At 42.8% G+C, this 27,740-nt stretch overlaps 1 long non-coding RNA gene across 1 annotated transcript in view; it reads right to left on the reverse strand.

The window, feature by feature from the left end:
- The window catches only part of LOC121500219, a 53,926-nt gene extending 26,449 nt beyond the window's left edge, over positions 1 to 27,477 (reverse strand). The window contains exons 1-3 of the long non-coding RNA XR_005990335.1: positions 27,325 to 27,477; positions 14,294 to 14,373; positions 12,986 to 13,518 (exon numbers count right to left, since the gene is read on the reverse strand). This is a non-coding gene — a long non-coding RNA (uncharacterized LOC121500219). The remainder of the gene's footprint in view (positions 1 to 12,985; positions 13,519 to 14,293; positions 14,374 to 27,324) is intronic.
- Positions 27,478 to 27,740: the final 263 nt, after the last annotated feature.

Genomic DNA, 27,740 nt, shown 5'->3' on the forward strand with positions numbered 1-27,740 from the left:
CCCTCTGCCTATATCTCTCCCTCTCTCTGTGTATATCTCATGAATAAATAAATAAAATCTTAAAAAAAAAAGTTGCTGAAGAAAACCCATTGAGTATATGTGTGAATAGAGCCTCAAATCAGAGGCAAAAAGTAAAACTGAGGCACAGAACACATGCAAGAGCTTCCCTGGGATAAGTAACTGAAAGTGCTAGAAGCAAGCATGATGGGAGTATACTTAGATTAAAGGAAGGAACTGGACAGGGTGGGGAAAGGGTGATGACAGTGGTAAACCAAAGAAATTTCCTAAAGCTTTTTTTTTATTATGCTATTCAAATCTTAAATACCCTTGCCAATGTTATTTTCTGCTTGATCTATTAATAACCAAGAAAGCTGTATTAAAATACTGAAAGATTTGTTAATAACTCTTTATAGATCTAACAAAGAGTTTATGGTTTTTGAAGCTATGCTATTCGCTGAATATGTTTTAGACTGTTATCTTCCTGATAAATTGAAGTTCATAGCATGATGCTCTCTTTCTTCAAGCTTTTTCCCTCAAAGTCTATTTTGATTTACATTGATTTGATTAAATCTGCTTTCTTTTGGTTAATATTTTCCTGGTATAGTCTCCCACTTTAAAGCTTCTCTGTGTTCATACATTATAATTGAATCTCTTATAGAAAGCATGTAGCTAAATTTTATTTCTTTGTAGTCTGAGAGTCTTTATATTTTAACAGGAGAGTTTAATCCATTTACATTTATTTGGATTACTGATTGATTTGGATTTATTTCTACTCTCTTATTTCTATTTGTCTTTTCTATTCATACCACTTTTATTGTCTCACACTCACCCTTCTTACCTTCTTTGACCTGATTGCATTTTTTTCTCTTATTAATTTCACTTTTCCTTCTACTTGTTTGGAAATTAAACACCCCATTCTACCTTTTTCAACAAAGCTTAAATGGTGTCATTACCTTTTTCTCAAAAAATACCATGAGCTTTGAAGTAGGCAGGGCCAGATCTTCAATCTGATCACCTACTCCTCCAATCTTACATAGTATTTTTGTCCATATTATAATTCTAGTTTCTTTGCCCCAACAGACATTAGACATTACCATTATCTTGGAAATTAAATGTTTTCTTAGTTTTGTCTACAAATCTACCAAAATCTTTATTCACCATATCTTTCCTCAAAAACATCAGCTGCTCCCAACCATATCCATGCAATTCCGTTCCCTTTATAGCCTGTCTTCTTTTAATTACCCAAACACTTGACCCACCCACTGTATGGAAATATATTTATTTCCATACAGGTATGGAAGGAATATTTGTATAACTTCCCAGTTCACCATGGTGAAAATTTTAACAATTTTTCACTCCCACCTTGTGGCAGGAACATATATGTTTTATCTTCCACCAGTCGTGGCATTCTTATTGCTAGCGATCAGATCAAAAATTTCATATTCACAACTGCTTTCTTGGGACGCTCCAGGAACTGACTGCTGAAGGTCAGATTTCCTGAAAAGCAGACTCTGGGATGGACATTAGCACATAATAAACTTACTGGGGGAATACTCTCAGAATAAACACACTGAAAAGCATGAAAAAGCAGAATTGAGCAGAGGGAGAAGTTAGGCTGCTGAAGCACTCACAGCAAAGTTCTCGGCTAATCCCAGGCGGAGCTCTGGAGTGTAGAGACCTTCACAGGGTCTCTCAGGACCCCTCAGGAAGGGGGTGTGACTTTGGATAAGAGCTACTGTTCACATTAAGTTTTAAGTAAAGAAGAAGAAGAGCAAAAAGGTGTGCCTGGGTGGCTCAGTGGTTGAACATTTACCTTTGGCTCAGGGCATGCTCCCGGGTCCTGGGATCAAGTCCTGCATTGTTTTCCTGCAAGGAGCCTGCTTGCAGGGATCCTGCTTCTCCCTCTGCCTGTGTCTCTGCCTCTCTCTGTGTGTCTCTCATGAATAAATAAATAAATAATTTTTAAAATAAGAGCAATCGGGCCCCATTTTGAGGATGTAGTATGGTCAGGGAAAGATTTCTTTAAGTGAAAAAGATGTTAAGCTAAAGGGGAGGAATTGCAGGGAGAGAGTTTTCCAGCCATCAGGAGGGCTATGGCCCGCCAGTGGATAGGATGCCCTTTGTTGAGAATTATGGTACTGTAAGAGAACAGCCTTGAAAACTCTGGACCATTTGGGAAACAAGCTCTGTGTATGAGTGCAGATGTGCGTTTTTAAGTTACTCATTCAACACTTGTGAGAATGGAGAGGTACTCCTGAAACTCACACAGATGGGGAGATCTTGAAGGGAACCAGACCTAGAAGAGAATTTATGCTTTCAGGAAATTTACAATTTAAAAAACCTGTTGAATTTACTGAATCACTATTTCCCAAACTTATATGACCACTGAACTTTTAATTTTTCTGGAATATCTGTTGATGTGTCTGTCTCATAACCCACAACCCTGAGATCATAACCTGAGCCGAAATTAAGAGTCGGACACTTAGTAGACTGAGCCACCCAGGTGCCAAAAAAGCTTTTTTAAAATCATCCTTCTATTTCATTCAATTTATGTCCTGATTTGTGAATTGGCCATTGGAAGACTGAGCAAAATCTTGAAGTTGTTACTAGGCTCATTATTTCCCAAATTGCCTTGAGGAATGTTATGAGTTGGTCACCTGTGAGGGGACTTAGATGGTCTCTAAGTAAATGTTATACTAAGTAGTGGGCCCCTTGATAGGAAGAGAGACCCCAAGTGAGCAGGACAGAGCCTTGCTTGTCCAGACATGGCCTGGACACCTCCCCTTCAGGAGAACGGATCTGAGGAAGGAGGAAGATGCAGGCCGGGCCTGGGTGAGGGGACTTCTGGAGAGATTGAGGAGCACAAGGGAGGCCAGGATTTGGGGCCAGGGTCTCCCTGGGCTGATGCCTGCCATTACCCTGTCACATAATCCTGGCCCAGGCCAATTTTTAATCTCCCGGAGCTTCTGTCTCATTTGCAAAATGGAGGACAGTAATAATCCACACCTCACAGGGTCTCCATGAGAATCAAACAGGAAAACAGGGATGTGAAAAAATTATGTAAACTGTAAAGCACTCCACAAAGAGGGATCTTATGACTTACTTATTCCTTCACAAAGTGCATTTCAAAGAAAGCTAAACAAACTCCCCCAAACTTTCCACTCTCAAGGCTATTTTTATTTTGTGATTTTCCAAGCCTCAAAATGAAATTGAAAAAAAAAAAAAAACCTTCAGCGGCTGCTTTTTATATGGTAGTTTATAAGAGTCAGGATGAAATAGAAATCATGATAGCACAAGGCCCCAAGTTTACATTCTCAGAGGGAGGCCGAGGGCTGGGAGCGCTGATGACTTTCTAGAGGGCAGCTGAAATCACTAACGCCAGCCTGTCTCTAACTAGCCTGTGTAGTTTTAAGTGGTCTAATCAGCCCTGCTTTTCACAAACACAAATAAATAAAAATTGACATTACATCGGGCAACAATATGGCATGCCCTGTGCAATTAGAACCAGCTGAGTTTATGCACCCCATGGTTTACAGAGAAGGCAGCCATGCACTGCACTCTGGGGACAGATGTCTATGTGGCTTCTTAACGCACATGTTCCAGAGCAGTGGTTCCCAAACCCTCGGGGGGATGCAGACTTCTTTCAGATGGCTCTGGGGATCCATACGTTGCAATAGCCATGTCAGTAGACTAGCTAAACACTGGCTCCCACATATACACAGGCATAATTTTCAAGTGTGCATGCATCTACTGGGGGCTTTGTTCTTCAGGTATTTTCTCAATTAACAGATATGAAATGTACAAGACTGTGACGTTGTGGGGGGGGGGGGTGTCATATTAACCAAGGGTTGTCATGCTCAGAAGGGTTGGAGCTCATTGCCTTCATGTGACAAAAGCCCCAGAATTTATCAAAATCAAGTTTAAGAATGCTGTGACACATGGGAAAAAAGGAACAACAGGGGTCTGAGAAAGGCAGGAGACAAAATTTGTTCTAGAAGTTTCAAAGACTAGACCTGCTCTTTGGAGTTAAAAAAGTCTTCTATATTGTTCTTTCTCTCAGGTCATGTCTGGTCCTCCAGCCTTGCCTCCTTCCAGAAGAAGCTCCACACTGCAGCGAAAGCTGTCCCTAAAATGCACATCTGTCATACCCCAGCTCCAGAAACTCCTCACTACCCTGGGCCCCAAATCCAAACTCTTTCAAGTGGCTCGCAAGGCTCTGTGCAAGACGTAAGCCACTCTTCTCAGACCTCACAGCCTGGCCCTTCATAGCTCACACTCTCTACTTAGCCACTCAGCCTCCCTATTTACACACACTTATACCCTCAGCCTCCAATGCTTGCACCATCCTCACCTTTGCCTGAATAACTGCTTTCCCAATTTCACATCTTGGTGTAGATGTCATTTACTTTGGGAAGGTTCGCCAGAAGCTTTCCTCTCAAAACAAGTCTACGGGGGAAGGGAACTCATTTAGAACGGAGCCAAGAGGCCAGCAAGGGGAGCTCTCTGCCCCAGCATTTGTCAGTAATTGCAGACCCAATAGGAAGACAGGATATCACCTGCATGCGGTCACCCCTTTAGTATCCCAGCAGAAGGAAGAAAGCTTTTCCTATTCCTGCTGCAACAGCCCAGCCAATGAGAGCCTGTCACTGCTCAGCCAATGAAAAACCACTATACTTCAAACTCCCAGTTTACTCCAATGGATTTTTTGTTATATAGCAGCCTTTGTAACTTCCTTTCTTTCTCTCTAAATGGGGGTTCCTCTCCTTTGTTCTGTAGATTTGTCTATGATTTTGTCAGAGCTTGCATGTCCTGCATTGTAATTCTCGGCTATTCGGGTATAAAAATTTTTTCGCTCATAGATAACTGGCAATTTTATTTTTTAAGGTTAAGGGGTCCAAATTAATTAGCCCTCCTATAGATCTAGCTCCCTATTTCGTTGTGTCACGGAAGCATGTAATGTGCCTGATTCCTTAACCACTTCTCTACCCCCAGACCTTAAGCTTCATGAGGGTGAGGTCTGAGCTTTGCTCCCTAGTGTGTCCTTGTGGCAAAAAGTCAATGAATAGTGGCAGAGGGATCCCTGGGTGGCGCAGTGGTTTGGCGCCTGCCTTTGGCCCAGGGCGCGATCCTGGAGACCCGGGATCGAATCCCACGTTGGGCTCCCGGTGCATGGAGCCTGCTTCTCCCTCTGCCTGTGTCTCTGCCATTCTCTCTCTCTCTGTGTGTGCCTATCATGAATAAAAAAAAATTTAAAAAAAAAAATGAATAGTGGCAGAATAAATGTGTTTCAGCGTTTAGCTCCCCCATGTCACCGCACGTAGCCAACCGCTTCCTCCTCAAGCCCAATGGTCCTGGGAACTGGTGCTAACTGTTGTTGAAGAACAGAGCAAAAGCCCTCAGAAGGTTTTGGCATTGATTACAGGCTCCTTGAAAAAGATGCTTGAGTTGGGGGAAAAGACGAAAAAAGAAAAGAGCTGACTCAGTGGAAAAGACCAAAAAAAGAGAGGGAGAGAGAGAGTTAAGGTTCTCTCTCTCTCTCTCTCTCTCTCCTGAGTCACTCACTGATCAAAAAATCATTGACATTCTTTCTTGAAGTTGTAGTTGCTACTGAAAACAAAATGTTCAAGAGAGGGCAGTAAGTTGCCCCACTTTCCCCAACAAGAGAGGGGCCAGGGCTCAAACAAGAACCCAGGCCTCCCAATGCCATGCTGCCTCCTCTTTGCAGAATGCCATGGTGCTTAGGCCTGTGTGCACACTTTCCTGGAAAAATTGTGCCAACTCTCAAAAGCAGCATGTGTGCCCTTCAGCCGGAAATGGCCTCAGTAAATACGTATTGCTCCTTGACTTGCAAAGCAAATATTTACTCAAAACCCACATAGCATGGAGCATAAATTCCTGACAGCCCTGGGCAGTTTCTAACTCACTTATCGTTTATTTTTAATTTGTTTTTTAGTGTGTATATTTTCTGCATTAGACCTGGAATAAACAGAGTGCAGAGGAGAGACTGGGGGAATTGAAAAGTGGTTTTTACTAAAAAACTCTAGTCCCTGCCTGTTACCTTTAAATTCTAGTTTCTGACAAGTCCATGAGCAAAACCAATCAAGTTGAAATGGAGTCGGTGCTCTATTTAAGGGTGGTCTTGAAAGCAATGCAACATGCTGAAGAATTAGGGAGACACAAGTGGCTCTCAGTACACACATCAGATTGAGCTCAGGATATCAGGGTTCTGGTTCTGACCCTGTCTCTAACTAGTTGATGACACAGAGCAAGTCACTTAACCTCTCTGAACTTCAATTTCTTCAACTGAATAATGTGCTAATGATGTTCCACCTACTTCACTATATTGACAAAAGGCCAGGGGCACCTGGGGAGTTCAGTTGGGTAAGTGTCCAAATTTCAGTTTCTGTTCAGGTCATGATCTTGGGGTCGTGAGATCCACCTCTGTGTTAGACTCCATGTAAGGGGGGAGTCTACTTGAGATTCTCTCTCTCCCTCTTCCCCTCCCTCCATTCACTCTTTCTCTCTCTCTCTCTAAAATAAATAAATGTTAGGGGGAAAAAAGACCAACTTGAAGGTGAAGCTCAATATCCATCCACCAAGTATTTAACAACAGGCTACTAGGGGCCTGGCAGTTCTAGGAACTGAGAAGACAGCAGCAAACAAAATGAAATGTGGGTAGTTGTTCTCGTGGAGCTTGCACTCAGTGTGGGGCAGATAGATGATAAACACAACATAAGTAATAGGCCTGATGCTAAGCAATAAGAGGAACAATCATCATGATAAGGAAATAGCGGATGATGGGGTGGGTTGCCATTTCATAAAGGGAGGACAGTAAGAGGCTCTGATAAGGTGAGTCCTGAAGGAGGTGAGGGAAGAGAATCCCAGACAGGAGAGAGAGTAGAAACAAGTCTCTGGTGGCAATGCTTGGAGTGTTCAAGTACGAAGACAAAGGCTGCTGGAGCAGAATGAGAGTGAAGAGGGATAGCAGGTGGGATCAAGGGGGAAGGATGGGGTTCCCAAAATTTAACATACATAAGCATCCCTGGGGGTACTGGGAAAGGTTATCCAGAGAATCCCCCCACCTTGTAATAAATGGCAGCTCAGAATCTTGCATGTGCAAAGGATTCCCTGGACCACAATCAACACCATCCCAACCTGATTCAAGATGCAAAAACACTTCCTAGTAACCCATGAACATATTCCCATTCACACCAGCTCAGCTCGTATAAACTACATGGTATAAATTTTAGCCCATCTTTAGATAATGACACTGTGTTTTAGAATCTGCAGTTCATCTGCAGAACTGGACATTAATTTGGACATTGTTAGCTATAGGCATGAGGTACTGAGCCATTTCTTTATTCATGAGATGGGCTGTTTCTTTGTGTGAAATCTGGCAGACGTTCCCAGTCTTGATGGTTTACCTGCCAGTAACTTGCCTGCCTGTACTTCCCAAATCAGAGAAGTAGATTGAGCCTGAGTCTTGATCATAGCCAGGGAGCAGCTGGAATTCCTGGCAGGTAGACGGGAGCCATCAGCAGGTGTGCATGGGCCAGGGCAGGCCGGTCAAGTTGGGCAGCGTAGGAGAGACGCAACAAGCCAGCCCAGGGCTCCACTGTGGTGAGGGAAGGATTAAGCCTGGCCCCAGGACCACTGAGTAAGGCTTGGAAGAAATGGAGAGAAACATTTAATAAGCACCTACTGTTTCCGTGCACAATCTCATTAAATCCTCACTAACCTGCAAAATTGAATAGAGAAAAGTGAGACCCAGAGATTCTGAATGACTTGCCCAAGGCCACAGAGTTATTATGAGGTAATTGGTGGGATTAGAACACACTGACTCAGGGGCACCTGGGTGGCTCAGTGGTTGAGCATCTGTCTTTGGCTCAGGTTGTGATCCTGGGGTCCTGGGATTGAGTCCTGCATTGAGCTTCCAGCAGGAAACCTGCTTCTCCCTCTGCTTATGTCTCTGCCTCTCTCTGTGTGTCTCTCATGAATAAATAAATAAAATCTCTTAAAAAGAAAAAAGCACCCACTGACTCCAAAGTTTGGCCTCTTTCTAGGCAGGACACCGCAACTATTGCTTTGAAATGAGTTCTTTTATCTTGATCAGTTCAACGAAGTTCTGTCTGGAGGTGGGTAGTTGAGGCAAGTCCTTCTTCTTGCCATCCCAGGGATCTGGAGAGATGGCTATATTTTCCAGACATATCTGGGGTTCAGGTAGGAGAGAACGGTCCATGTTCCCTCGGGAATCTGTTGATCTGGCCCTTTGAAGGGATGCCCATCTCTTCGTCATCAGAGCCCTCATCCTTAGCATCCCTTCAGTCTGGGCAGGGCTTCTGGCCCTGGGCACCTATCCCCCTTCACATCGACCATCTAGCTACCCAGCCAGCCAGGCTGGCTGACTCAGAGATGTCAGCCCAGCTTCTGTGTCTCCCCAAGTCTGAAACACTGATTTTTTTTATAACCATCTGCCTCTGTTTCCTTCTTCCTTCTTGGGCTTATTGGCACTCACTCTCATTTGTGGGCACCCTTGTTAATGGAATAGCATCTGCAAATATGGGAATCTTTGCACCAGTCCCACATTGTTGATATCTCTGGAGTCATTTATAAAAATATCTCTGGCATTCCCTGCCTGACATGGTTCCACATCATGCTCTACTTGCAGGCAAGCTTTGCCAGCCTGATAAGGAGCCCTTTACTTGCCCTGTAGGGAATATGACTCATATCACCAGCTTTCCTTCCCTTTCTAGAGCTCATGTTATCCATAAAAGGGGCCATTATAAAGGTCATGGAGAAGATTAATCCCAGTCCTGGGTCTTAAACATTTTCTGTAGGATACAGTTGATTCAGTGGTAACTTGAGGACAAATAGTTTGATTTCAAATGAGTTAGCTTAACTGAAGGATGCTTATCTCAGTGACCTGTCTATTCATCTTGGGAGTGGCTAGTTTAGCAAGGCGCTGGATAGTTCAGCTGAAATCTGGCTAGCAAAACCTTGGGCTGGTTAGCTCATATTTGGTTTGCAAATTATAGCTCAAGGGTTAGTTAATGTATTTTTCTGGCAGAGTAGCTCAACTTGCTATAACACTGGGCTTTGGAAGAAAAACCCTGATCTTTATCTCTCTGACAGTAAGTCAGCATCACTCTACCAGATTCATTAACCACACACTTCAGGCCTAACCCCAGGTAGCAAACATCCTGGTACTAAGTATGAATGGATCCCAGGGAGGAACCCCTGAGATCTACATCACAGGAGGAATAACTCTAAGTTCAACCTTTAGCTCATATATAGGAAATTGAGTCTATATTGTCTTTGAACTTGCAGCATGGCTCAAGTAGAATAGTGACGATAAGCATATGAGATAATATCCATCTCCTCATTTATTTAGTGGTGCTTACTCAGCATCCACTCCATTCTAGGCCTTGAAAGTACAGACAAGACCATATTGTGCATACCATTTAATATTCCTCCCTTGCAGTTAGGGGTGGCCATGTGATTGAAGTTTGGCCAATGGAACACAGGCAAAGTGATGTGCAACACTTCCAAGAGTGGCCTATAAAATCTCCTACACAATCCTCCACAGTCTTTCTCTCTTCTTGTATTTGCTAGCAGATGCAGAAGGTCCAGAACAGGACTCTGAGATCCTACAGGAGCCACAAAATGGGGAAAGGAGTCACACACCACTGCACAAATCAAAGGCCTCTCCTAAGCCCCTAAAACTCAGAGACTGCCTGTTATAGCATTTAATCTATCCTGACTGGTGGACTGCCCTTCACCTTATACTCATCACTTTCTCAGGGGACTTTGCCTCTTTTTGTTCCCAGAAAGACAGGCCATCCAGAGAGTTCCTCAACTTCCTTCTGCTACCTCCTTGACTTGTCCATGTGTCTTTCTCCTTGCTTTTCCCCATCCACACCACTCCAGAGGACAGATCCATCGATGTGGGTGCTCAATCTCATCCTGTCATCTGTTTTGCACCTGCGTCTTGTTGACTGCCCTCTGCCCCCGCCAAAATTCATTTAACTCTCCTCTCTCCTTAAAGAAAAGAGAGTCCCACCTAGAAGTGGGTAGTTGAGGCCAGTAATCCTCCCTGTCATCCCAGAAATCTGGATAGTTTGCCAGATACTCCAAAGAGATTTGGGTTCAGTGGGGAGGGGGTGGCCCATGCTCCTTGAGAGCTCTGCTGATCTGGCCCTTTGCAGGGGATGCTTCTCTCCCTAAATAAAATATGTGAGAGAGGATGTATATCTATCCTGTATCTCATTGAGACAACTGACCTAGGTCCCAGTTTCTGGTGAAGAGGCCAGAGTTTCTATTTCTACCTTATCAGTCATTGATTCCTTAACCCACAGCAATCTGGCTTCCTCTCCTGCTGTCTTGGTACTTTCATGCAAAGGTCACTAATGACCTCTAACTGTCAAATTAGGGGATTTTTCTCAGCATCTTCCCACTTAATCTCTCAGAAGCACTTGACACCTGGCCAGCATCTCTTCTAACTCACTCTCGGTCAACATTTTTAACCCCTCACTCTCATTGTTCCTTCTGATGCCCCTACATGGAAGGATGCCCTTAGGTTCTTCTCTCTGCCAACTCTTCTGTTGAAATTCTCGTTTGGAAAATAGGGCTATTACCACTAATAATAATAACAATAGCGAACATTTAGTGAATCCAAATGTCAGACATGTGCCAGCATATCACATGTGTTATCCCGCCTCACCCTAAGAAGGACCCTCTGAGGTTGGGGCGCTACAACCCCATTCCACAGATAAGGAATCAAGGCCAAAACTGGGTTAAGGAACATGTACAAGGTCACCACTGGCAAGAGGTGGAGTCAGATGAGGCTAGTGCAATGCCCTTAAGGTGTCTTTTCTCATATTTGAAAAAGGAGCCTCTTTCTTCTGGGCAGATGCAGCCCTGATCCAGAGAGCTTGGATTGGCAAACAGAGGGGGCATTTAGCCCCACTTGCCTCCTTAGCCATGCCCCCTGACTCAGGCACAAAGTGCAGGCATGTGGAGGTGAAACTCATACCCTGGCCTCTCTGACTCCTGAGACGCTGTGCGCCTCTCCAGTCCTCAATCCTGGCCTCGCAGGGCATTGTAGGGATTAAAACTAAACAGATCACAGATCCAAAGCTCTTGGCTCAGAGTTGGCATGGGAGAAATACATGATATAAGAAAGTTACTATTATTGTCACTACTATTCACATCGTCGTTCTCAACGACTTGCAAAGTCTCAATAAGCAAATTCATCAAAGACTTCATTTTGTCCCCTGTGCCAAGCTGTATGCCAGGTGCGGAGGTTACAAAGGAGTGAAACACTCTTCCTGCCTCCTGGAATTAAAAATCCAGCAGGAGAGAAAGCCACACAAACAGCGAATTAGAGTAAAAGGCGACCAGTACAGCGATAGAGGTGGGACAAAGAGCTGTATGAGCACAGAGAAGAGAACATGATGCCAGCCTGGGGTAGGGATGGGAACCAAGACAGCTTTCCTGACAGCTTCAGAGAGGAGGGGATATCTCAGAAGCATCTGGATCACTAGGAGGGGCAATCCAGAGAGGGGAAACCGCATAAAGAAAAGCATGCAGGGGATCCCTGGGTGGCTCAGTGGTTTAGCGCCTGCCTTAGGCCCAGTGCGTGGTCCTGGAGTCCCGGGATCGAGTCCCACATCGGGCTCCGTGTATGGAGCCTGCTTCTCCCTCTGCCTGTGTCTCTGCCTCTCTCTCTCTCTCTCTCTCTCTCTCTCTCTCTCTGTCTCTCATGAATAAATAAATAAATAAAATCTTAAAAAAAAAAAAAAGACAAGAAAAGCATGCAGGTGGGTGACTACCTGGTGTGCGTGACCTGGAATTTGCCCTCAGCAATGGGAACTCACTAAAGTATCTAAGCAGGGCTATGACATGGTCAGATCCTGGTTTTAGAAAGAAAGCCTAGCATCTAGAACAGTGTTTTGCACATAGTAGGTGCTCATTACACACTTGATGGATGACTAGAGGGATGGAGGAATGATATAAAGAATAAGACACTCTCAGGAAACTTTGCCTCCTGGCAGAAGCACTGACATTCCACGTGAATTTCAACGTCCTTTGGGATTGTGTAAACATGTGCGCTCACGTATTTATTTTAATCCACTGTGGAACAAACTTGGACTAAATGGAGAATGTTAGCACTGGAAGAGTCCCTGATGAGGAATTGTTCCTGTCCAATCTTTCCAGCCCAGAAGCTGAGGCCCAGAGAGGGAAGTGGCTTATTAAAGTGATTTGTCTCATGAGCCAGCCACAATTTTGGTTGCTGCAGTGTGGCCTTCCTTGTGTCTAATGGTTTTTCTAACTTTCTGATTTGATCAGGTGCTCCATTCAGGGAACTGACCCTCTACTTTTTTTTTTTTTTAACTTTTATATTGCCACCTCCATGTCTGTGCCCTGCCTAGAATGCCTCCTTCTCTATTTTTTCCAAAGATTATCCTTCAGGGCGCTTTCCTTCCAGGAAGGCTTCCTTGACTACCTTGGCATGAAGTGATCTTTCTCTTCCACTGGCAGTAGCTCTTGGATACTTATTACATCCCAAGAACCATGCTTAGCAATTTTTTAAAGATTTTATTTATTTATTCACGAGGGACACAGAGAGAGGCAGAGACACAGGCAGAGGGAGAAGCAGGCTTCCTGCTAGAGGCCCGATGCAGAACTCAATCTCAGGACCCCGGGATCATGACCTAAGCCAAAGGCAGATGCTCAACCACTGAGCCACCCAGGCGCCCGCCCTCATGCTTAGCAATTTATAACTTTTATTACACTTAATCCTTACAGTGGCCCTGTGAAATATAGATCATTGTTATTGGCAGTTTACAGAAAAGGAAACTGAGGCACCATCAAGATAATAAAAGCAAATCATGTACCAGAAGCTGGACTAAACATCTTTCACAGATTGCCTGAATCATCCACATAACAACCCCATTAAGTCAGCACTCTTATAATTTCCACTTACCTAATAAGAAAACTAAGGCTCAGAGATTAACTTGTCCAAGTTCCCATAGAGATGAGCTGGTTCCAGGATCAAGCACCGTATACTGTCTCTATAGGCCCATTGACTTCCCAGTGAGGTGAGTGAGGACTTAGGGAGGACCAGCCTCCAGCACAGCAGAGCCAGGGTGCCTGCTGAAAGCTCACACTTCATCCCCTGTGCTAGTCAGTCTTCTGCAGCCCCGACTGTGCACCCGAGGCATCTGGCTCTGTCCGTTGTTATTAAATCGCATGTCTGTTCCCATGTTTTACTCTAGCTGGATTGCAAATGCCTTCTGGATAGAGAAAATGCCTTGGAGATCTCAATGTCCCTCAGGGCCCCAACAAACTGCTACCAACACATAGGTGCTTATGCACTACTAGATAATTGATGAATGAGACTACTCAGCAATGGAAACAAATCTTGCATCTTCTGAGTATGGAGAAGTTGGTGGAAGGCAGCAACCCAAAGCTACACTGTAGAAGCAGTAGTTGCAGATCCCATTTACTTTTCATATCCTATAAAATAGATACGAGAACAAAAATAGCCAACTTATTGTTACGTGCTCAATTAAAAAAAATCTTGATATTCATATTTCCTTTGAAGATGGGTTGCCTTTTTTGATTCCACTCAGTCCCTGGAACACCACCAAGTAGTGACTCTCTAAATATTGCTAATCAGCTAGTACATAAGGACAGATTACATTTTAACACTGAGGAATATATTTTTGTGAAGTTTTTGGTCCCCTGGACTCTTATTATTATAACTTAAATCCCACTGATTTTACACGGGACCTGATTTCTTTATGTGAATTTCCTCCCTCACTAACATAAAGACCTACTCCCTAGAACAGACTGTAAAGTTTTGAAACAGCATTCTATAAAAGAAAAAAAATATATATAAAATTATAAGTAATATAATTTTATATATATATAAAAGAAAAAATATATATATATATTATTGCCAGACTTTTATTTTTCCAGCTCCTACAATGAAGAGGTTAGATGTTTCCTGTAGAAGTCCTTCTCAGGACCAGTTTTAATCCATCGTGTTGTCGCCCCCTACTGGTGACAGTTGGACGGTGACTTGCTCTGTAAGCAAGTTAGGACTGGGAGCTTCTTGTCTTGAAAACATCCCCATGCTTTTGCAGCTAAAAACATTTTGCTTTCTACAGCAAATCTGCCAACCAGAGGAAACATGTTTCTCTCACTAAACAAAAAGCTTACCCCATTCTCAGAGCCCTCCATCACTAGCTGTACAATAACTCCTACTTTCAGTTTATCGTGATCATACCCCACATTCTCATTGCACGGAGCTCCTTCTGAGGAATTCTTTTTTGTTCATCTTTGTTTCCTCTGAGCCTAGCACAGCACCTGAAACATAGAAAGTACTCAGTAAAAGTTTATTATGTACATGTATGCATAAATTAATGAAAGCAGGAAAGGATGGGAGGGAAGAATGAGGGCGGGAAGGAGGGAGGAAGGAGGGAGGGAGGGAGGGAGGGAGGGAGGGAGGGAGGGAGGGAGGGAGGGAGAGAGGGAGAGAAGCAGGAAGGAAAGGCACTGTCTAAGCCTCTCAGCTCCTGGTGAGCTACAGAGAGTCATGTTTGGTTTACAGAATAATTTAGTCATCAGCAAGTGCTTCAGGATTTTCATCAGCAGATTCTACAATTAGGGTAAAATTCTTGTTTTTTCCTTCCTCCCTTTTTCCTGTGGCTGAGCAGGATGAAAAGCTTGGTGCTCTTTAGGTTGTCGTTATTAGAGTTTCAGGTTCACAGGCTGTGCTTTCCACTTATTTCCTTGAGGTTTTCAGTAATTGCACAGCAGCTCAGGTATTTTCTCTGTTCCAGAAGGAAGACTAAAGGAGACTAACCCTGCAGAGCTGTGGTGGATATTTGTAGGTCGGATTGTCCAGCATCAGTCCTCTATTAGGGAACTGTGCACTGGAGCAGCCTGCAAAGTGCAGTGCCCTGCTTCTTCCTGGTCCCCTGGCAGCAACTCCTAGAATTTAGCCCGAGAGCAGCCAGCTCTCTTGCCCTTGACTTGGACTCCTGAAGGGATGGTGGAAAAGTGAATGGTCATTAAAATTCCTTTGTAGTAGCAGCTATTATGGGGAGCAGAGGGGTATCTTTGGCTGGAGTGGCCATGAGGGGACAGTGAAAGAGCCACATCTCTTGAGAAACAGTTGGGGTTGGGGTTCTGGCTTCTTGACCCTCTGGAGCTGTTTTGCTTCTAGCCTCTATTCCAAGCATGGTCCCCTAGACTTTCTGGGAATTCTGTGAGCCCACATAGTCTGCCAACCAATTTGTCTTTTGACTCTACGAAGTGAGAGTCAGTTTCTGTTATTTGTACCTGCAAAAAGTTTAATACAATCGTAATCAAAGGGAAAAGAGAAATCAAAAGAGAGAGAAAAAGAGAGATAGGAAAGAAGGATGGGAGGAGGGAAGTCTTCTGATCCACAAATGAGGGTCTAGCTCAATGCATAGAAGCACTCAATTGGTTGAATGCAAGGCAAATCCTTTTATCAAAAATTAATGTCTAGACGATGCTTGTTTGGTAGTCTCCTAACTTGATCCCCATCACAGCTCTAGGGGTTCTTTAAGGACAAGGTCAGCTCAAGTCAGTTTTTCTCTAATCCTTGTTACTCAAAGTGTGTGGTCCACGGACCAACAGGAACGACTTGGGAACTTGCAGAAATGCCGAATCTGCCCCTCCCCAGACCTACTGAATCAGAATCTGCACGAGGCAAGGTCGCCAATGATTATATGCACAATACAATTTGAAAAGCATGGATCCGATTGCGATTAAGTTATTTACCCTGTCAAATCTCAGATTTCTCATCTATATATTGAGAATAACAATAATAAGATTTAACCCATGTATAGATTAGAAGCATATGAAATTGTTGACATTTAACCATTTTGACCTAAAGAAATGACAATTCCATATGGTTCAATCTAATGCCCGTTCTTAGTATTAAATACAATTATCCATAGAAAGTGCTTGCCACAGTTCTGGACACAAGGTAAGATTAGTAAATATGTCCCCAGCCCAAGTTCTGGCAGATTTTTTTCAATTCACGTTTCACACACTCAGGACATCGGAGATAAACCACAACAATTCTTGGACAGAAGGAGAAAAGGTGAGGGGCACCTGGGGGGCGCAGTTGATTAAGCGTCTGACTCTTGATCTCAGCTCAGGTCTTGATCTCAGGGTCGTGAGTTTAAGTCCCGCACTGAGATCCACCCTGCATGTGGAACCTACTTTTAAAAAAATGTAAGAAGAAGGAGATAAGGTGATGAGTTAATTGACATAGGGAGAAAGCAAACGATTATTTTAATTCAACATTATTTCTCATGCACCTGCTCTGTGCCAGCCACTCTGCCAGCTGCTCAGCACACTGAGGGGAGCCCAACAGCCAGGGTCCCTGGGAAAGATATCAGCCACATATTCAGCTCTAGTACATGCAATAGTGGAAAGTCATTTACATACATTCTCTCATTTCATTCTCACAGAACTACGAGGAGGGAATTAGCTCGATGTATAAATAAGAACTAAGACTGAGTTTAACAAGGGTCCAAAGCCATCTATGAACTCACAGATGATAAAACTACATTTAGAATCCAGACACGGTTAGCTAACCATTGTGCTCAACTGCCACAGTATGTCCCCATGGTGGGCTTTTTGCCTTTCCAGTTTCAACTGCTTTTATAATTTTCCAATCTTTTCTTCATCTCTATCACAGTGGAGTCTCAAGACTCCCAAAGTTGTCTTACAGTTGTATCCAAAAGCCTGGAGCACCTGGGTACCCTGCCATTTCATGCTGCCCCCATAGGTTACCTCTTCAGCCATCACTGTGGCCTTTCTTTTCTTTTACTTTTTTCTTTTCTTTCTTTTTCATTTCTTTTTTCTTTTCTTTTCTTTTTAAGGTTTTATTTATTCATTAGAGACATAGGCAGAGGGAGAAGTAGGCTCCCTGCGGGAGCCTGATCCCACTGATCCTGGGATGGAGTGACAAGAGCCAAAGGCAGACGTTCAACCACTGAGCCACCCAGGTGTCCCCACTGTGGCCTTCCTAAAACAGATGTGGTCATGGATTCATTCATTTGGTAGAAAAATATTGAGTGTCCACTGTGGCCAGGCACTGTGCTGCAGCTGGCAATACTGGAGGTAGCAGATGCTACTGGTACCTGCTTATATTCCCTCCCATTTTGGGGTGAGCTGATCCAACAGACACCCATGCCTTAGGGTCTTTATTTATTTATTTTTTTAAAGAGAGGGAAACAGCTCTGCCTACGCACAGGGCAGGTCAGAGAAGTACCAGAATTAACACCCCCTGGGGCAGCCCTCTCGCCATGATTTATGGGAGATGGCATGTAAATACTTCAGCTCTAGCTCCTTGAGCAGGATAAGCCTAAGCCAGGTAATCTACATGGGCTCCCAGCGTCTCTCAGCAGGGTCAGGTTCTAGTTTCCTCACAATGGAAAGGTGATTAAGAATGCATTCTTCATTTGCTGCCTTTCCTTTCCTGTCTGGCCTCCCCACCCCTCTCCCAGTGCTGGGATCACCTCCTAAATAAACTCTCCACATTTTCCTGGTGTTGGAGTTGGCCTCTGGGAAAACGCCAATCAAGACAAACTGTGCAAAGCTCATGTCCTCACCCTTGGAAGCACACTCATGCAGCAATCATTGCTATGTTTTCAAATAACTATTCTCTGATTACTTATTCACCAGTTGTTAAGTGGGGCTTGCAATTTCCTATGGATAAATATTATGAACAAATATGGATTTCGTGTGAAGAAATACAATTTAACAGAAACAAATTAATTAGTAGGCCTGAAGCAAAATCAATATTCGGGAAAATCTGTCAAAATGTTCCCCCTTTCAGAATTTCTGATTCTCTCTTCAGTTTTCTTTGCTGCCTTTCTGAAGTGGACTTCTTAAGGAGGCCCTTTAAAGGATTTTTAAATTTAATGATAAAATAAGTTGTAAGTTCCCAGTTAATAGCACTAAGCATTGGAAGATTTTCACAACCTCGTCAGATTCTGACTGATGGTGACTTTCACAAAACCCCAATCGTGATTGGCAGGGGATAGCAAGGAGCATTTTTAGTTCCCAATGATAAATGTCATCTCTCTTAGTAGAAGCAAAAACAGCTTATATCTTGTGTAGATCGACATCCTGACTGGCCACTGCCTGGCCTGCTCCTTGATTCAACTCCATTTGCCTGCATGTTGCTCTGCCTTCCCTTTGGTGTCCTTAGATCTGCAGTAAGAGACCCTGGTTGGCAGGAGGTTTGGGATCCAGGGCCAGATGCCACGGTAAGTCCTGCACGTCAGTCAGACTTAGGACATGGCTTCAGCATCTGCCTTTCTCTCCACCCAACCCCTACCCCTTCCCCAGGCCCTAAGTGGGAGCTATACTGCTGTCAACACAACCTGGCAAGAGCCACAATGATGGCATGGACCCCAGGACATGAACGTAGAGATTCAGAGCAAGCATACACGTGGGAGCTCTGGCCCGAGTGTGGGTTTTGAGAACCTGCTAGGCAGCTTCCTGACTTTTTTTTCTTGACAACTGAGAGAAATGGGTGAAACATTGACTCCAATTTGACCTGACAACTATGGAGTGCTCACTATGCCCTTAGCACTGTATTGAAACCCCAGGCAAGAGGAAAGATGCTAAAGATGCATAAGATGTGTCCTATGCAGTTAAGGAATTAATAGGCTTCTTATCAGGGAAATGATTTATACACATTTAACAATTAATTAAGAGCCTGAATCTGAGTCAGATGTAGTACAGACCGTTCGTCCAGTGTTTTTAGAGAGAAAGGCGCAGAGGGGAGAGGAGAGGAATTAACCTGGATTAAGCATCTACTGGCTGCTATATAACTTACATTCAGCTCCTTATTTAATCTTCCAACTACCTTATGAGGTAGATATTATCATTATTACTATTCTTTTTATTATTATTTCTAATTCACAGAAATGAAGAAGTCAGAGACCCAGAAGGAACAATTTACTCACATAGTTATGGAGGAAGCAGAGCTGGGATTTGAGCCCAGTCTGCTTAATTCTGAGTCTTGGGTTCTTTAATATTACATCCAATCCAAAGTTACACTGAGCTCATTTGGATTAATGTAGTGAGAGGAGACTTCAAGGACAATGAGGGACTTGAACTGGATGTGAGAGCTGGGTAGGATTTGGATGGGCAGAGAGGAGAAGGGAAGTCTGTCTGAATGTGGGACGTAATATGAAAGGCAACATGTCATGGGATGCCAGCACCTAGAAGGGGGCCTGGTACATGGAGGACTGTATGATGGATGGATGGACAGATAAGTGAGTAAGTGGATGGATGGGTGGAAGGGTGAGTGGATAGGTAGGTGGGTAGGTGGATGGATAAAGGAAAGGACAAGTAAGTGAAGGAATGGATGGATAGATGCCACTGCATGTATAGCATGATAGCCACTTACAAACATGAATATAAAAATGGAAGTGGGAGTGATTTTTAATAAGTATATCAATATCTCAACTCAAAAATCAATGTTGTAACTCAAATAGTCTGTGAACATATTTCCTAGAGGGTTTCACCTGCCATTAGAGTTAAGATGGTGCCATAGTTAAGATTAAAGACGGATTTGAATTTGTATTTCACAATTTCCTGGCTGTGGGACTTTGGGCAATTTTCTTAACCTCTCTGGGCCTTAGTTTCTTCATCCGTGTAATGAGGATAAAACCTTACAGCAGTCTCCAGAGGAATAAATGAACCAATGCTTATATAGCTCTTAACATAGTGCCTGGCATTTAATGAATGCTAAGTTAACTTTAAAAATAAATAAATACTGCAAGGCAAATTATTAATATGGGAACTTTTTGTGGCCAGCAGCCTACCTTATAAGCAAAACCTATCATTCGTTAAAAAACATTTTCAGGGATACAGAAGTAGTCTAGATTAAAGTATACTAATTAAAGCTTCTAAATAAACACATGACAGGCCAGAAAGCAAAATTTCAAACCGCTCAGCTTCTAAAATGCAAAACACAGCTCAGCAGCACAGGGACTTCATACTCAGAGACTTCAAAGGCACAGCCATTTTGAAACTTGAAGGCACCCATTGCTTACTTTCATGGCAAATCTGTGGCTTAAGAGTGGGAAAGAATCCATCTCTCTACACAGCCCAGAGGCCGTTGAAGCTAGTGGAGGCCCCAGTGTGGAGTCACAACAGAATTACCCAGAGCACAGGATGCAGCCATGGACAGCTATTGGCTTGTACAGCTTGAAGCTTGTAAAACTTGGGGGGCCTTCTTTAAGAAAAACAAGAAGAAACTGCGTTACTATTGCACATTTTACAAAGCACATGACCCTGTAAGCACATGGTGAGGGTCCTTCCTAAGGTTTCACGGGAAGTCAGTGCAGGTGAGGGAGTCTGAAGCTTAAATTCCATTAGCCTTGTGGTGCCTTGCCGCTGGCCATAGGTGTGCCCTGCCTCTAAGGGGGGCTGTGTTTGCCCTCAGCAAACATTATGTAGTTTGGATAAAGACCTCCAGAACCTCAGAACCGAAATACACCTCAGAAAGGAGCTATCTATCCCATTAATTTTACATACAAGGTGACAAAAGTAAAGTGTTTTGGTCAAGGACATATTTCCTGTCCAAGGACAGACTAGAATAATTAGAGTCTAACAATCAAATGGGTTCCATAAGAGAGACTGCACCTTGGAAAATTAAGAATGCTGATCTATTCTTTTATAAATGGATATTTTCAGGGATCCCTGGGTGGCTTAGCAGTTTAGCGCCTGCTTTCCGCCCAGTGCATGATCCTGGAGTCCCGATCTAGTCCCATATCAGGCTCCCTGCATGGAGCCTGCTTCTCCCTCTGCCTGTGTCTCTGCCTCTCTCTCTCTCTCTCTCTCATGCATAAATAAATAATTTTTTAAATGGATATTTTCCACACAAGGTTTACAAAAGGAAAAACATAAAAATATATAAATCTACAGGCTATGTGGGCAGTTGAGAATAGCTTTTAATATTTTTCAAGACTGTGGTGGGGAACGTTTCTTAAGTTGTTTTGCAATTGTCTACCGCAATTGAACCATTCATGTGCTCAAGAACTATGAAGCACCACCTTAGTTTGGGAACCCTTGAAAGAGAGCCCAGGACAAGGATTTGAGGAGGTGAGAAAGAGCAGGAGGCAGTGAGGGAAGTGGGAGGAAGACAGAGAAGGAGGAACCACGAATAGAGGTTGTGAGCTAGTTTCTGCTCTGGGCTGCTGTTGTCCACTTCTGCTGGCAACTCCGTGAGGAATTGTGAAGACTACATCTCAGGATAGTCCCACTAGAGGATGCAAGGCCTCTTTTTTTTTTTAAGTAATATCTACACCAAACTTGGGACTTGAATTTACAATCCCAGGATCAAGAGTTGCATGCTGTACGGACTGAGTCAGTCAGGCACCCCAGAAGATCAAAGTCCTCTTATTTATTTATTTATTTATTTGTTTGTTTCTTTGTTTATTTTTAAAAGATTTTATTTATTTATTCATGACAGAGAGAGAGAAAGAGAAAGAGAGAGAGAGAGAGAGAGAGGTAGAGACATAGGCAGAGGGAGAAACAGGCTCCATGCAGGAAGCCCAACGTGGGACTCAATCCCTGGGCTCCAGAATCACGCCCTGGGCTGAAGGCCGTGCTAAACTGCTGGGCCACCGGGGCTGCCCTCAAAGGCCTTTTATTCATCAATTCCCACTCCCTGTGTTGAGGTTTGCCCTCCAAACATGACCTTCCTAGGTCTTCTGGGCTCTGCTAGTGACTTTTTCTTTCTCTTCTTGTCTCTTCCTTTTTCTTTTTTATTTATTTATTTATTTATTTATTTATTTATTTATTTAATTAATTTTTATTGGTGTTCAATTTACCAACATACAGAAAAACACCCAGTGCTCCTCCTGTCAAGTGTCCACCTCAGTGCCCGTCACCCATTCCCCTCCAACACCCGCCCTCCTCCCCCCCTCCACCATCCCTAGTTCGTTTCCCCGAGTTAGGAGTCTTTATGTTCTGTCTCCCTTCCTGATATTTCCCACACATTTCTTCTCCCTTCCTTTATATTCCCTTTCACTATTATTTATATTCCCCAAATGAATGAGAACATACACTGCTTGTCCTTCTCCGATTGACTTATTTCACTCAGCATAATACCCTCCAGTTCCATCCACGTTGAAGCAAATGGTGGGTATTTGTCGTTTCTAATTGCTGAGTAATATTCCATTGTATACATAAACCACATCTTCTTTATCCATTCATCTTTCGATGGACACCGAGGCTCCTTCCACAGTTTGGCTATTGTGGCCATTGCTGCTAGAAACATCGGGGTGCAGGTGTCCCGACGTTTCATTGCATCTGAATCTTTGGGGTAAATCCCCAGCAGTGCGATGTCTGGGTCGTAGGGCAGGTCTATTTTTAACTCTTTATGGAACCTCCACACAGTTTTCCAGAGTGGCTGCACCAGTTCACATTCCCACCAACAGTGTAAGAGGGTTCCCTTTTCTCCGCATCCTCTCCAACATTTGTTGTTTCCTGCCTTGTTAATTTTCCCCATTCTGACTGGTGTGAGGTGGTATCTCATTGTGGTTTTGATTTGTATTTCCCTGATGGCAAGTGATGCAGAGCATTTTCTCATGTGCTTGTTGGCCATGTCTATGTCTTCCTCTGTGAGATTTCTCTTCATGTCTTTTGCCCATTTCATGATTGGATTGTTTGTTTCTTTGGTGTTGAGTTTAATAAGTTCTTTATAGATTTTGGAAACTAGCCCTTTATCTGATACGTCATTTGCAAATATCTTCTCCCATTCTGTAGGTTGTCTTTTAGTTTTGTTGACTGTATCCTTTGCTGTGCAAAAGCTTCTTATCTTGATGAAGTACCAATAGTTCATTTTTGCTTTTGTTTCTTTTGCCTTTGTGGATCTATCTTGCAAGAAGTTACTGTGGCCAAGTTCAAAAAGGGTGTTGCCTGTGTTCTCCTCTAGGAGTTTGATGGACTCTTGTCTCACATTTAGATCTCTCATCCATTTTGAGTTTATCTTTGTGTATGGTGAAAGAGAGTGGTCCAGTTTCATTCTTCTGCATGTGGATGTCCAATTTTCCCAGCACCATTTATTGAAGAGACTGTCTTTCTTCCAATGGATAGTCTTTGCTCCTTTATCGAATATTAGATGACTGTACATTTCAGGGTCCACTTCTGGGTTCTCTATTCTGTTCCATTGATCTATGTGTCTGTTTTTGTGCCAGTACCACACTGTCTTGATGACCACAGCTTTGTAGTACAACCTGAAATCTGGCATTGTGATGCCCCCAGCTATGGTTTTCTTTTTTAAAATTCCCCTGGCTATTCGGGGTCTTTTCTGATTCCACACAAATCTTAAAATAATTTGTTCTAACTCTCTGAAGAAAGTCCATGGTATTTTGATAGGGATTGCATTAAACGTGTAAATTGCCCTGGGTAACATTGACATTTTCACAATATTAATTCTTCCAATCCATGAGCATGGAATATTTTTCCATCTCTTTGTGTCTTCCTCAATTTCTTTCAGAAGTGTTCTATAGTTTTTAGGGTATAGATCCTTCACCTCTTTGGTTAGGTTTATTCCTAGGTATCTTATGCTTTTGGGTGCAATTGTAAATGGGATTGACTCCTTAATTTCTCTTTCTTCAGTCTCATTGTTAGTGTATAGAAATGCCATTGATTTCTGGGCATTGATTTTGTATCCTGCCACGCTACCAAATTGCTGTATGAGTTCTAGCAATCTTGGGATGGAGGCTTTTGGGTTTTCTATGTAGAGTATCATGTCATCGGCAAAGAGGGAGAGTTTGACTTCTTCTTTGCCAATTTGAATGCCTTTAATATCTTTTTGTTGTCTGATTGCTGAGGCGAGGACTTCCAGAACTATGTTGAACAGCAGTGGTGAGAGTGGACATCCCTGTCTTGTTCCTGATCTTAGGGGAAAGGCTCCCAGTGCTTCCCCATTGAGAATGATATTTGCTGTGGGCTTTTCGTAGATGGCTTTTAAGATGTCGAGGAAAGTTCCCTCTATCCCAACACTCTGAAGTGTTTTGATCAGGAATGGATGCTGTATTTTGTCAAATGCTTTCTCTGCATCCAATGAGAGGATCATATGGTTCTTGGTTTTTCTCTTGCTGATATGATGAATCACATTGATTGTTTTACGAGTGTTGAACCAGCCTTGTGTCCCGGGGATAAATCCTACTTGGTCATGGTGAATAATTTTCTTAATGTGTTGTTGGATCCTATTGGCTAGTATCTTGTTGAGAATTTTTGCATCCATGTTCATCAGGGATATTGGTCTGTGATTCTCCTTTTTGGTGGGGTCTTTGTCTGGTTTCGGAATTAAGGTGATGCTGGCCTCATAGAATGAATTTGGAAGTACTCCATCTCTTTCTATCTTTCCAAACAGCTTTAGCAGAATAGGTATGATTTCTTCTTTAAACGTTTGATAGAATTCCCCTGGGAAGCCATCTGGCCCTGGACTCTTGTGTCTCGGGAGGTTTTTGATGACTGCTTCAATTTCCTCCCTGGTTATTGGCCTGTTCAGGTTTTCTATTTCTTCCTGCTCCAGTTTTGGTAGTTTGTGGCTTTCCAGGAATGCATCCATTTCTTCTAGATTTCCTAATTTATTGGCATACAGCTGTTCATAATATGTTTTTAGAATCGTTTGTATTTCCTTGGTGTTGGTAGTGATCTCTCCTTTCTCATTCATGATTTTATTAATTTGAGTCTTCTCTCTCTTCTTTTTAATAAGGTTGGCTAATGGTTTATCTATCTTATTAATTCTTTCAAAGAACCAACTCCTGGTTCTGTTGATCTGTTCCACAGTTCTTTTGGTCTCGATATCATTGAGTTCTGCTCGAATTTTAATTAACTGTCTTCTTCTGCTGGGGGTGGGGTCCATTTGTTGCTTTTTCTCTAGTTCCTTTATGTGTAAGGTGAGCTTTTGAATTTGAGTTCTTTCCAGTTTTTGAATGGATGCTTGTATTGCGATGCATTTCCCCCTCAGGACTGCTTTTGCTGCGTCCCAAAGATTTTGAACGGTTGTATCTTCATTCTCATTAGTTTCCATGAATCTTCTCAATTCTTCCTTAATTTCCTGGTTGACCTTTTCATCTTTTAGCAGGATGGTCCTTAACCTCCATGTGTTTGAGGTCCTTCCAAACTTCTTGTTGTGATTAAGTTCTAATTTCAAGGCATTATGGTCTGAGAATATACAGGGGACTATCCCGATCTTTTGGTATCGGTTCAGACCCGATTTGTGACCCAGTATGTGGTCTATTCTGGAGAAAGTTCCATGTGCACTTGAGAAGAATGTGTATTCAGTTGAGTTTGGATGTAAAGTTCTGTAGATATCTGTGAAATCCATCTGGTCCAGTGTATCATTTAAAGCTCTCGTTTCTTTGGATATGTTGTGCTTAGAAGACCTATCTAATATAGAAAGAGCTAGATTGAAGTCACCAAGTATAAGTGTATTATTATCAAAGTATTTCTTGAGTTTGGTTATTAATTGGTTTAAATATTTGGCAGCTCCCACATTCGGGGCATATATATTGAGGAGTGTTAAGTCCTCTTGTTGGATAGATCCTTTGAGTATGAGATAGTGTCCCTCTTCATCTCTCACTATAGTCTTTGGGGTAAATTTTAATTTATCTGATATAAGGATGGCAACCCCTGCTTTCTTTTGAGGACCATTTGAATGGTAAATTGTTCTCCAACCTTTTATTTTCAGGTTGTAGGTGTCCTTCTGTCTAAAATGAGTCTCTTGTAGACAGCAAATAGATGGGTCCTGCTTTTTTATCCAGTCTGAAACCCTGCGCCTTTTGATGGGGTCATTAAGCCCGTTCACGTTCAGAGTTACTATTGATAGATATGAGTTTAGTGTCATCATATCTATTCAGTCCTTGTTTTTGTGGATTGTTCCACTTGTCTCTTCCTTTTTCTTTTCCCTTCCTCTACTTTCCTTTGCTTCCCTTTCCTTTCCTTTCCTTTCCTTTCCTTTCCTTTCCTTTCCTTTCCTTTCCTTTCCTTTCCTTTCCAGTTCTTTGAAAAGCCTTAAATAAAAAAAATCTTGATAATCAGCTTGCCACCACAGAACTGTCCACCATAGCTGCAGCTGAAATCAGAAGCAAGCTAAGGAGATGTGACATCGGGCACTAGAATTGTTTCTACACAGACCAACTATGTGCCAGGAGCCAATATCCGTCTAACCCAATATTTATTTTTAACCGGGCTGATCTACCCTCATGCTCCAAAGAGGCAAGAACATACCATGCTTCTCAAAGCCATAAGTCAGTCATTTAATAAATGTCTGTCTCATGCCCACCATGGCCCCAGTATTGTTTTAGGAACTGGACATAGAGTAGTGAACAAGACAGATCTTGTCTCTTTCTCATGAAGTTTATACCCTGATGAGGGGAAGGCAATAAAGATAGAAATGAATAAACAAAAACACAGTAAAATCTTTGCTAGTAACATGCTAACCATGCTGACAATTGTAATATTGTAATGGGATAGTGACTAGCTACTTCAGAAGAATTAACCATGGAAAGCTTCCCTGAGGTCGCAGCATTTGCCTCAAGAGAATACTGGCAGGGGGTCTAGGAATGGAGGGGATTCTGGAAAGAGGAAACAGCTAGTGCAAAGAGTCAGTCCAAAAAGGAAGTTAGATGTGTGAGGAATCAAGAGAGGCCAGAGTGGAGGGCTGAAGGGGCAGATGGGGAGATCATGTGGGCTTTGCTGGCTAAGGCTAGAAGTTTGGAGTTTATTCTAAGTATGTTGTGAAGCCTTTAGAGGATTTTAAACAGGGGAGTGATGTGTGGTGACTGTTTTTAAGAATTCACTTTGGCTGCTATTTGGAGACCCAGGCAGAGGCAGAAGAAGCAGCAGTACCATTAAATAAAAGCCACTGCTACAATCTGGGTCAGGGGGCTGGGTCCTTGGGCTGTGGTGGTACTCATGGAGAAGAGAGAAGTGGAGAGTTTAGGATGTGTTTCTGAGACCAAGCTGATAGCACTCTTAGATGCACTGGATAGAAAGAACCGAAGGATGATTTTTGGCTTGGGCATATGGATGCCTGGGGGTTATTTATTGAGATGGGAAAAAAACCAAGTGTACTAGTTTGGGTTCTCCAGAAAAAGAGAACCAACAGGAGATACATACAGATTGAGAGGCAGAAAGAAAGATAAATGATAGACAGATAGAAATAGATATAGATATACATGTATAAATATATCTAAAGAGAGATATAAAGCAATTTACTATAAGGAATTGGCTCACATGGTTATGGAGGCTGGGAAGTCCAACATCTCCCATTGGCAAGCTGGAGATCCAGGAGAGCTAATGGTGTAGTTCTAGTTTGAGTCCAAGTCCAAAGGTAAGAAGATACTGATGTCCCTATTGGAAGACAAGCAGAAAGAAAGAATTCTCTCTCTCTTTTTCCCCCAGAATAAATACTTTTGTATACTAAGGGAAAATAAGCCACATATTTTGAGGATGACTCTACTGAGAAAATAACACTAAATTTTAAAAAGGGGATTTCCATAACCAATGAACTATTTCAAATTTTTTGTTTAATTTTTTGGTTACTTAATGTACTTAACATATGAAGAGCTAGTGTTGTCTCTTGCATCAGATTAATGTCTTATATGATCTGTTCAAGGAAGGTCACTTAGTCCAACCTGATAAAGCTGATA

This window comes from Vulpes lagopus, chromosome 10 (genome assembly GCF_018345385.1).
Source record: "Vulpes lagopus strain Blue_001 chromosome 10, ASM1834538v1, whole genome shotgun sequence".
NCBI classification, from domain to species: Eukaryota; Metazoa; Chordata; class Mammalia; order Carnivora; family Canidae; genus Vulpes; species Vulpes lagopus.